Raw genomic sequence first — 12,375 nt, forward strand, 5'->3', positions numbered from 1 at the left:
ATGCATGGCCCAGACGTGGATGTTTGGTATTCCTCCTGAGGCCCTCCAGAAGCCACTGTACCCAGAAATGATGCCTCTGTGTGACCCCAGGACAAGCCTCAGTGCCCACGTTCAGAAACGGCACCTTGGGGGACCAGTGTCAGGCTTAGGGTGACTCTGTAAATCAGAGCATTTTGATGCATAAAATCTGGAAACATGAGTCTATGAATTGTAATCGAGCATGACGAAATCTCATCAACAGAAGTAAATATGAAATTCGAGGTGACAGGGAGATGCACAGATGTGTTCCTGCATTCCCGACACCACTCACCCCCAGCTCTGGCTTGTAGCTCTACCCCCAGGTTTATTCTCTGCACACAACGAATTAACCATAAGTGTCTCTGAGGGCTCAGCTCAGCCACTACATCCCTCCCTTCACCTTTCTGTCCCAGGAGGAGCCAGGATGTTTTCCTGCCCTGTGCCTGCATGTCAGGAGCCATCTCACCTTAGCTGTTCATGTGGGCATAGACTGTCGGTTGGAAAAGAATCTGGAGAAGCCAACATCTTCACCAACTGCAGACTAGTAGCTAGTAATAGTCGACCCTTATTTACTAAATAGGTCTGTCCTGAATGCCATTCCTGCCACACCTGGAGCTGGATTACCTGAGTTCGAATCCCAATTCTGCCATTTGCAACCTTTGTGACCTTGGACAAGTCACCTAACCTCTCTGAGCCCGGTTATTCCTCTGTAGAATGGGGATAATCACAGTACCGACCCTAGGGGATTGCTGCTAGGAGTATATGAGTTAGCACAGATAGAATGCTCAGAACAGTGTCCAGCACACAGAAAGCACTACATAGTTATTATTATCTTTCTAATCCTTTTTCCATATGAGAGAGCCATAGCCTTGAAGATGAAAGAGCAGAGCTTCAGCAAAGTTAAGCAGTTTGCCTAGGGTCCCGCAGCTCATAAGTAGCTGCTCTGAGATTCAAAGTCAGTTGCTTTGACAAAGTTTGTCCCGACCACTAAGCCATGTCTTTTGGGGTGCTCCCCAGCTCTATGATCTCAGACTGTGGCCTCCAGTTTGCACCCTGGATTTGAAGGGACAAGCCTCCCTTGTCAGCATTCGCTTTTCTTCTGAAACTAATGTCTCTGTGGGATCCAGGAGTTCCCATGTCTCATGCCCCATCGCCTCTGGACTGACCACCTGCCTCCACATGCAGCAAAATCACCTCAGTAGTTTCCCTGCTTCCCATCCCAGAAAGCCAGTCCATGTCTGGTTGGGATCCCTGCACAGCAGCACCCCTCTAATCCTTGCCATCACTCCAAGGGCCTCCCAGGAAGCTGAAGAATGGCTTAAAGCAGCCTAAAATGTGCTTTGTTGAATGTGTTTAGAGAAAAATGGGTGTGTGGACAAATAAGCTTGGGCAGTGCTGGTCAAACCAAGGCAGAGAGGTTTCCTTCTTACAGGCCTTCCCAGAGCCTTAGCTGTGCTAATCTTTAATGCAAAATTCCAAGAGGGGGTAGGAGCAGGCAGGGTTTCACAAAGTTACTTGGCCATAGGTAACTTTCTAGACACAGCTCACTGGGGTTTCAGCATCCCCTGCGGCTCATGGTCCCTAGATATTGCTTGTATAAGGACACGAGGCCCCATTACCTGACTGCAGGACCATCTGGGTTCCAAGCAGGACCTCAGGTTGGGGGGTGGGGGTGAGTGGTCCCAGCCTTCTGACCTCTTTTTGGAAAGAGCAGTGACTTTGTAACCATATGGCAGGTTGGATAAGGGGGGTATGGCTTCCCTCAAGGGACAGGAATGAGACCTGTTCCTAGACCCTGCTTCAAAGAGTGATTCAAACCCTGTGTGTGTGTGTGTGTGTGTGTGTGTGTGTGTATGCACACATGTGCATACATGTGTGTGAGCCAGTGATACAATGATGATAATTCAGCACCTCCAAGATGGGGACCTGACATTGCATGGGGCATGAGGTGTGAGCAGATAGTACAGACCCCACTTTGGGAAGTTCCTCATCAAGTGGAAGAGTTGAAACCCTAACACTGACAAAGTCCTTAGACTGATGGAGTAGGCAGTCCTGGCTTTGAAAAGTCTCCCAGTCTTATAGAAATCTGCAATTCCATTGGGAAGATACAACTTGTAGAAGAAGCACATTCATGGATACACACATATATGCACCCCTGTATACAATCAGGTGTATACAGAGCCCCCCCCCCCACACGCACACACACACATGCTTTATGGTAGGCAGAATTCTAAGAAGGCTGCCAACAGTCCCACTCTCTGGTGTACACACCTGTATAATCTCCTCCCTGTAAGTATGGGTGGGACCTGTGAATATGATGGGATATCACTCCCATGATTAGGTTATGTTTTATGACAAAAGTGAAGGGATTTTTCTAATATAATTAAGGTCCCTAATCAGTTGATTGTGAGTTAATCAAAAGGAAGACTATCCTGGGTGGGACTGACCTAATCAGGTGAGCCCTTAAAAGAAGGTCTAGAGATCAGAGAGACCTCCTGCTGCCATTAGCTACAAGGAAAGACATTCTGCCAATATCCACATGAGCTTGGAAGAGGACCCTGAGCCTCAAATGAGCTCACAGACCCAGACAACACCTAAGTTGCAGCTTTGTGAGACCTTATGCAGAGGACCAGCTATGCTTGAATTCCTGACCCACAAAAGTTTTGAGATAATAATTGGGTGTTGTTTTAAGTGGCTAAGTTTGTGGTAATTTGTCTATTGCTATGCAGCAATAGAAGACTAGTACACAGGCACTCCATTCAATGAAGGTACACAAATATACCCAAAGACATCCATATGTACATAGACACACACATATGCAGATATATGAACAGTCCCACCTCCCCATTCACATGTATACCATGCTCACAGACATACAAACATATTTATATCCATAACATATATACATGCATAAGCACATACACATTCTTAGGTACATATATATACTTATGCTTGCATCTGTGAACAAAGATATAGGCATGTAAACAATGAACACTCACAGTATATGCACATGTACATGCATGATACTAATGGTAATAAACATTTATTAAATGCTTTCTATGTGCAGGCACAGGTCTAAGTTCTTCATACCTATGAACCCACTTAATCAATAATTACATAGACATACAGAAGCACACACGTGATATACCCACGCAGACCTACATACCAGACCACCAATCTTCTGTAAAATACTATACCACCATATACTACAGGGGCACAAAGTGAAAAGCTCTCAGCTGGAGCAGTTTCTCAGGGAGGATTCTGAAGGAGTGTTTTTTCCCCTTCTAGCGCCTGGCAGGTGAATAAGTTCGCTTCTTTTCCTCCCCAAGGAGCGGCCCAGAAGCCACCCCCATGCTGACTTCAGTCTTTCCACTAGGTGGTGCTAGACTAGCATCTTTAGGTTTGATGGGCAGACTCCCGGCTGGCTCTGGGGAGCAGAGCTTACATCTTGGGTGAGAAGAGACAGACACCAGAAAGAGAAAACTTCTCTTGGCCACAGCATTCCATCTCCATCAGCTCCTTTTCTATCCAACATAGTCCAATATGTCCTTGAAGCCCTGGGACCACTGATGCCCTTCTTAGCTGAGAGCCAAGGCTCAGGTAACAGGGCTGGCCAGGCTCTGGCCTTGCCTGACAACTCCCTGGGACCAACCAGACATCTAAGCCCCTTGTCATCTTTCATTTTAAGACTTATTTGTTTATTTAACAAACGCTGTGCTCTATATACTATGACCTGGCACTGTCCTAAGTAAATATTAACTCACGTAATCCTCGTAACAAACTTATGAGATAGGTACTATTATTATTGCCATTTACAGATGAGGAAACTGAGGCACAGAGGCGTTAGGTAACTTGCCTAAGCTCACACAGCTAGTAAATGGCAAGAAGGAAGGAGAGAAGGCAAGAAATCTTTACCCCATTTTAGAAACAGGGAAACTGCATTTCCTAGCACCAAAATCAGGTCAGCGGAGGTACTTGGTCTTGAACTCAGAACTCAAGCCCAGTGCTGGGCTTTTCTTTCTGGACCCTGAGTTGCATGAAGATTAAGGGCTGAGGCTACAGCTGAATGGAGGGTTTTGACAGGAGCAGAAGACCCCCTCTTTTGCATGTGCAATGACCCCTCACTAGGCTTTGGAGTCCAAGAAGCAAACTTCCTGGCCAAGCAGAGCTCTCTTTGGGATTTTTCCCATAGATTCTGCATAAAGGAAATAAAAGGTAGGGCTAGCTCTCAGCTGATGCCCAGCTGCAGGCGAGTCTATAGACTCAGACGCCAGAACGGGCCTTTTACAAGATACACAACCCATTCTACACTCAATTGCGTCCCATAAATCAGGTTAACCTTTTCAACGTGGCTTGGAGAAAATTAATTACTCATATCGGAGCACATGACCTTTTCCTGGGCAGGATGAGCTGATCTGCTCCCAAGCGCTGGGTTCCCTGTTCCCTACACTGCGGTATCCCAGCCTTTAGGAAGCCATCCCGTGGCACACACATTCAACCAAGGATGGCCAGTTACCCATGTGCTTCCCAGGGGAGACCATGCTGGGCTACTTGTTGTCACTCCTAGGGACCGGATCCTTCCTGATGGGCCATTTGGGGCTGATGAGGGGGAAGGAGGACCACCCCGATCCTTGTTGCAAGCCCTGGCTTGGGCAGGGGGAGGGGACAAAGGAAGGGAGAAGCATTTGAGGATTCTATATTTCCTCCTTGCGAGAGTTTTTCTAGCTCCAAGAAAACTCCCATTGGGATCAGGTGGCAAGTTTCCCACTCACTCAGGGAATGCCCCCTGTGCTCACTCCACACGTTGACATCATCCAACCAGTGCACCAACATTCAAATAAATGACCATCCCACCATCCAAGCAACCGACCAACAGTCTAAACAAACAACCAATCCACCACCCACTGAACCAACCAGTGGAAAACCATGTGGAAAGTTTGTAATGAACCCTGACTTTGTGCAGCCCTGGGGAACGTGGGTGAAAAGGGGGACCAAGGCCCTGCCCTCCAAAGCCTTATGGTTTAGTTGGGGACACAGACTTGAAACAGGGGATGAGACAGTGCAGAATTATTGGGTATATGAGGACAGACTCTGGAAGAATCTTGGAACTTTTTAGTTCTCATGGGGGTTGGTTAGAGACACAGAGTCTCTCAGTGTCTTTGCTTCAGCAGAAGGAAGGACACACAGTGACGGGATCTATGAGTGCAAGAAGCCCTTCTTCCCATTCTCGCCATGGTTTGGAGCTCTAGATCCCATTAACAGGATCACCTCCCTTGGCGGGTGCAGGAGCAAGGGTGTGTTGCTGGTGCTTATATGTGAGCACCACTGTCTGTGGCCCCAACCTGGGGGATTCTTAGATGGTGATGTGCAGGAGAGTGGGGCCAGAATAGGTGGAGGTGAGAATGAAGCCAGGAAGAGGTGACATGGCATGTAGGGGCTGGCCTGCACAGAGTGGTGGGAGGATGGACGTGGGACAGAGGAGGGGTGCTGCTGGGGGCTGCCGCTCAGCTGGGGCTCAGTGGGCTTGGAGGGCGCCGAGCCAATCAGAAATGAAGGATGCTCCTGGGGACTGGATTGTAGTGTGGGCTACCCCCCAGGTCCCATCCTCAGCTCGGGTGATCTCATGGGCTCCTGCAGCTTCAACACCATTTACCTTCTGAAGACCTGTAAATGGACAAGCCCACCATGTTAGTCAGCTCAGGCTGCCATACAAAATACCACACACTATGTGGCTTAAACAACAGAAGTTAATTTTGTCACGGTTAAGGAGGCTAGAAGTCCCAGATCAAGTTTCTGGTCGGTCAGTGTCCCACACTAAAGGCCTCACTTAACTTTATTACTTCCTTAGAGGCCCCCTCTCCAAACATGGTCACCCTGGGGGTCAGCATTCACCATATGAATTCAGTACGAGAGTCTGTGGGGACCACAGTTCAGTCCACAGCACCTACTCTCATCGGCACTCTTGAGATCCAGGCCTATGTCAGCAGGACTCCTTACCTGGCTGACCCTGGGTACCTCGTTCACCCTGCAGGCACTGACTTCTTGCCTGAGATTTTTTTGTCTAAGGACTGCAGGGCACACGCAAGGGATGGGGCTTGATAGCCATGTTTCTGTGTGACTCCACCCCCAGTCACTGCTGATTGGACCAGAGGTGGATAACTGACCCAAGCTTGGCCACTCAGATTTTCTCTCTCAAAGTCTTGGAATCATTGATACTGGTCAGTCTGGGCTGGTCTTGGAACTGATGTACTTTGAGCTCAGGAGTGGTGGGGCAGCCATTCTTGGTTAGTCAAGTGCATGGAGAAGCTGAAAGAGAAGATGGAAGAGGAGAGAGAGGATGAAGAGAGAAGGTTCTGGGCTCTCATCAGCTTTGCAGTCCTTTTGAGGTTGGGCTTTGGATTTCACAAGACACGCCTATATCTTTATAACAAGACACTCCTGTATCCTTATAACATCCCATTTAAAAAAATCCCATACTGTTCATTGGGCTCTGTTATTAGCAATCACCAAACCCTTATACAGCTGTTAGGACAAGGACCTTGCTCTTGCCAGCACTGGGGTCGGGGGTGGGGAGGCCGGGGGCGGGGGGGGGAAGGAGGACGAAGGGATGGGGAGAGAGAGAATCATGGAGACCCAGGGAAATGTGTGCCACAGTGTTTCACAAGGAGCATGAGGAGGATAGAGACCAAGGTCTGTGCAGTGTGAGTGTGTGTGTGTGTGTGTGTGTGTGTGTGTGTGTGTGTGATGTGGACAAACTGCCAGGGGAAGGATGAATGAGAGAGAGGATAAAGCTGATCAATGACACACACCTACGTGCAGGGAGAGGCTCCAGAGGAGAAGCCTCTGAAAGAGAAGCCAGAAAGGAGACCCACAGAAGATGCAGGGGGCACACAGGGAACAAAGTGGACCGTTGGACCTGAAGGCCATCGGCCTGCTGCCGGGTGGGTGTGTGGGACCTCAGAGACACAGACTTGCCCCTGTGTCTTCTGGCCTCTGTGACCACCCTGCACTATTGGACAGAGACCCACTTCTGGTCTGGGACACTCTCTTCTCTACGGCTGCCCACTTCCTACCCGCCTGGCTGGTTGGCTGGGCCCAGATGGAGTTGGAGTTGCAGGGAAGTCAGGTCCTGACACTGACCTGCCTCCTGCTTTCACCCCGGCTCCCAACACACACATGCATGCACGTGTACACACTGACATGCACAGAGCCATGCTGTCTCTTGCACATACACACACACATGAAGACACACTGACACACACAGGCACAGGCACTCTGATATACGCATAAAAGCACAGAGACACGTGTATGCAGACCTATACACCAACATACACAGCTTTGCAGATTCACACAGATGTATAAGAACATCCACAGGCACAAGGACACACAATGACCCAGAAGCACACAAGCACAGATATATTAACACACAGACACACTTACAAATGCAGAGTCATGTATAGAGTCACAGACACACAGACGTTCACAGATATTTGCAGGCTGTTGTGTAGATGCTCACTGATGTGCAAAGGCAGAGCTGGCCGCACAGATACATGAACATAAGCACACTTGCAGATACACCCAGGCACACACATGTGTAGGCACACAGCCCCATCTCCGTGCAGACATGCCCCTGGGCCTGAGCTGAGCTGGGCTGTGGTAGCAGAGCTGGGCCCTTAGGCTGTCTAGTCAACCCTCTAATTTTACAATCAGGGAAAGAATCATTCAAGGTGGAGAGGGGGCTGTCCCCGTGCACCTGTCTCTAAGCATGGGGTCTGTGGTGAGCAGGCTCCTGAGAGCAGAGAGGGAAGCCGTTCACATCAGGCTCCAGGACAGGAATGGGCTGCGATCAGGCTCTAGGGCAGGGCCAGGCCTCGGGAGGGAGCAGGGCAGGGGCAGTAGAATCTGTGTCCCTAAGGGGAGGGGATGTGAAGCTGGGCTCCCACTTCAGGCTGGAGGTCAGACTTGGCTTTCACGGGCTTGAATGGGGCACAGAGAGCAGGGGTTACAGGGGCCTCCTTGGGGCTGTGGCCTTCCCAAGCTGTGCCCCAGAACTGGGAGTCCTTAGCTCAGTCCTAGTGCTGTGGCCACGATTGTGTATGTGTCCAAACGTGTGCATCTGAGCATGTGTGTTTGTGGACGCATGCGCATCTGTGCATGTAGGCACACCAGCATGTGTGTGGGTCACAGGCGTGAACGCACAGGATGAACACACATGTGCACACAGACACATGCATGTGGCACGGTTGTGTAGTATACAGACGTACGTGTATGTGCACATGCCTGCGTGTGTGTGCAGACATGCCCGCGTGCACACAGTCTGTGTGTGCTGGTGGGTGCGTGGATGCATACGCGGTGAGAGGGCTGGATGCTGATCCGTCACCACGGCCTCTCTGCGGGCCTCCGCCTGGGGCGGCTCCGGATGTTGCTGCAGCATTCCTCATTCCCTGCAGAAAATCAAACAAACAAATGAAAAATGAACGCCATTGTTAGCCAGGGCCACCCCTGAGCTGGCAACACTGCCTCTCCCTGGCCCAGCTGGACCAGATGGTGGAGGCTCCTGGGCTCACCTTGGGCCTTGGCACTGGAGTAGACAGGACCATCAGGAGGTCGGCAGGCGCCAGGCTGCTGCAGGCTGGCTTCTAATGTGACTGCAGAGGCTGTTGGGGCCTCAGAGGAGTGTCTGTTTTTCTTATCCCCTCCCTCCATGTTGAGTCCCCCTTGGGTGTGTGACCCAGGGCAGGAGGGTGGGGGGAAGCGGGAGGAAAGGCACGTGCATTGAGCACCTGGCATATAGGAGGTGCTCACTAAATGCTGTTGCCCAAACCTTACAATTGAGTCCTCACAACAGCCTGTGACATATCAGGAAACTGAGGCTCCGAGGAATTATTTAGGTTGCTAAAAGGCCATGCAACTTGTGAGTAGATGGAATTCAAACCCATCTCTAATGCAGTCTTAAATGTAGGGTCTTCCCGCCACACTGTGATGGCTTCCAAAGTGTGATAGGCACAGTGGTGCTTTGAAGTGGCTGCAGATTTTCCACCACTTGTCCTGTTGAGAGGTGTGGAGGCTAATTCCCTTCTCTGAGAATCTGGCTGGGCCTGGAGACTTACCCGACCAACAGAATGTGGTAGACCCGGGGCTCTGAGATTTCTGAGGCTAGGTCGTAAGAAGCCTTCCCCCCAGCTTGGGGACACTCTCGGAGCTCTGAGCCACCATGTGAAAAGTCTGAGACTGCCCTGCTGGAGAGGCCAGGTAGAGAGTTCTAGTCGAAAGTTCTGGTGGAGCTCAGCCTTCCTCCCCCTGCTGAGGTACAACACACGTGAGTGAAGCCATCTTGGACCCTCCAGACCACCCTGTTCGCCGACTGGAAATCGCTCTTTCTGTTCCCACCCTGTGGGACAGGGGAGTTGCCCAGCCGAGCCCAGCCTGAATTTCTGATCCACAAAATCGTGAGCTATGATTGTTGTTTTAAGTCACTAACTTTTTAAAATTTATTTTTAATTGAAGTATAGTTGATTTACAATGTTGTCCATTTCTGCTGTAGAGCAAAGTGACTCAGACACACATATACATTCTTTTCTATATTCTTTTCCTTTATGATTTGTTCCAGGATATTGCATGTGGTTCCCTGTGCTGTACAGCAGGACCTTGTTGTTTACCCATTCTGCATGTAATAGTTTGCACCTACTAAACCCCAAACTCCCAGTCTATCCCTCCCCGACTTGCCTCGCCCTTTAGGCCACTAATTTTTCAGGGTAGTTTGTTGTGCAGATATAGGAAAGTGGAATAGACACACACACCTTCACATCAGCACACACACAAAACACAATCGCAGCTGCTTACACACACACACACACACACACACATATCCGTGTAGATTCCTTTCTGATTCTGGTTCTTCCATCACCCCCTACAGCAACGCCAGGTTTCTGTACATAATTAAGTTCCTGTTTTCTGGGGTGAGAAGCACTCAGAGCCTGAGAAATAACAATGACTCGTTATTACCCAGCCGCTTCCATTGTTTGTGGGATTTTTCTCATTTGAATTCTTCCCAAGAATCAGAGTGAGCAATTTCATATGGAAATGCATGGAAAAGTGTGAGAGCAAATCATTACCAGCGGTGGTAGAGTAGTAAACAGCTCTGCTGAGCAGGACCTATCCACCCTCTGTCATATCTCTCACATCTGCTCCAGCCTCGAACCTACAGTCTGGGAGAAGGGATGGACTGGGCTGGTGGGAAGATGGCCAAGGGAGGGGCCAGAATGTGCTGGAAAGAGCTAGAAGGCTTCTGGGGGGTCCTGGGGAGAGATTCATATCCAAGAGCTGAGAAGGGTTGTCCTAGCCCTGAGGCTCTTAGAAGCCACCTCCAGATGTCACCTGGAAGCTGGCTGAGAGTGTAGCGTTGTGGGGCTGTGTCTGTGGGTGTGAGACTGTGTGAGCGGTGCTGTGTGCTACGTGCATGGCAACATGTGTGCTAGCATCTGCGTGTGTCTGTGACCATGGCTGTGGGTGCGTGACCACCTGTGTGACAGTGTATGGCAGTGTGCACACGTGCTCCTCGGGGGTGACGTCACGTTCATGCACATGTGTATCTGTGAGTGTGTGGGCTGGGGTGTGTGTGTATTGCTCCGTAAGCCTGTGTGTGGTGGCTGTGGGTGCTAGCGTGCCACAGGTGCCTGTGAGAGTGTGTGTGTGTGTGTGTGTGTGTGTCATCAGGCACCTGCGTGAGACTGCTAGTGTGTGTTTTGGTGAGAAGCTGTGCTCTGGCAGAGGCAGGGTGGTGGTGGTGGAATCCACCTCTTGTTGAAGGTCATTTCTGATGTCAGGTACTGCAGTGTTCAACAACAGTCATTTGAAACATGATTTTTTCAGCATTGGTGTTGCAGATACAGTGAGGAACCAGACAGGCAAAGACCCTGCACTCATGGAGCTCACGTGGAAAAGATGGAGGAGGGAGAAATAATTATTCTAATAATTATATCATAATTTTTAAAATAGTTACTATGAAGGCAAAGAACTAGGGCTATGTGAGACCAACATAGGGTCCTGATTTAGCTGGGGGTCAAGGTTAAGGGGGGACTTCTTTGAGCAAGTGACATTTTGGCTGAGACCTAAGGAATGACTAGGAACTGGCCCAAGCAAAGGTGTGTTGGGGTTGGATGTGGGGAAGAAGAGTGTTACAGGCAGAAGGAACAGTAGGCGTGAAGTCTCTGATGAATAATAGAACAAGTTCTTTGGAGAAACTGCAAGAAGGCCAGGGACAGGAGTGCATAAAAGGAGGCTGGAAGAGTGGAAGGCAGGAGATCTTTGGGGCTTTCTGGGCCATCATGAAGGCTTTGGACTTAATCCTACAAGCAATGGAAGACCAGGGAAAGTTTGGATGTGATCATGCCTGCCATGTTGAGAACCGATTGCTAGGCTGCAGAGAGTAGATGCAAGGAAATTGGAGGGGAGGCTGATGCAGTGGTCCAGGCAAAGGATGGTGTTGGGTTGGCCTGGGAGGTGAGACTGGTGATGAAGGAGAGAAGTGAAGAGATTCCAGGACTATTCTGAGGTTAGGGTTGACAAGCCTTGGCTGTGGATGGTGTGTGGATGGTGAGGGCAGGAGAGGGAAGGTGTCTGGGATGACACCCAGGATTTTGGTTCCAGCTTCAGGCTTGTTGGAAGTGCCAGTGACTGAAATGGTGACACTTGGGGGAGGACGAACTGAAAATTCTATTTTGGACATGTTGAGTTTGAGATGTCTGTGAGACACAGGGGTGGAAATGTAGATAAAAGCCTGGAGTTAAGGAAGGTTTATTCTGGAGACAGGGATATATGGAGGTTGGAAACCAGAACCGGGAGGGAAACCAGCTAGAGTGGGAAGAGCTGGGGAGAGAGGGTGGCTTTTTTTTGCCTTCATTGCAAAGTCTACTGTTCAGGGACAGTTGAGCATAGTACTTAAGATTCCAGACTCTGCTTCTGGGTATATACCCAAAAGATTTGAAAGAAGGGACTTGAACAGATATTTGTACACCAGTGTTCACAGAAGCATTATTCACAATAGCCAAAAGGTAGAATATCCATTCATCAATGGATGAACAGATAAACAAAGTGTAACATAGCTACATAATGGAGTATTATCCAGTCCTGAAAAGGAATGAAATTCTGACACCTGGTACAAAATGAATGAACTTGGAGGACACTCTACTAAGTGAAATGACAGACACAAAAGGACAAAAACTGTATGATTTCATTTATATGAAGGTCCTGGAGTCATCAAGTTCATTGAGACAGAAAATAGAGATTAGCAGGAGCTGGGGGGAGGAGGCAGTGGGGGTTGTTATTTACCGGGTGTGGAGTTTCAGTTTGGGATGA

The sequence above is a fragment of the Hippopotamus amphibius genome, chromosome 1 (assembly GCF_030028045.1).
Source record: "Hippopotamus amphibius kiboko isolate mHipAmp2 chromosome 1, mHipAmp2.hap2, whole genome shotgun sequence".
NCBI classification, from domain to species: Eukaryota; Metazoa; Chordata; class Mammalia; order Artiodactyla; family Hippopotamidae; genus Hippopotamus; species Hippopotamus amphibius.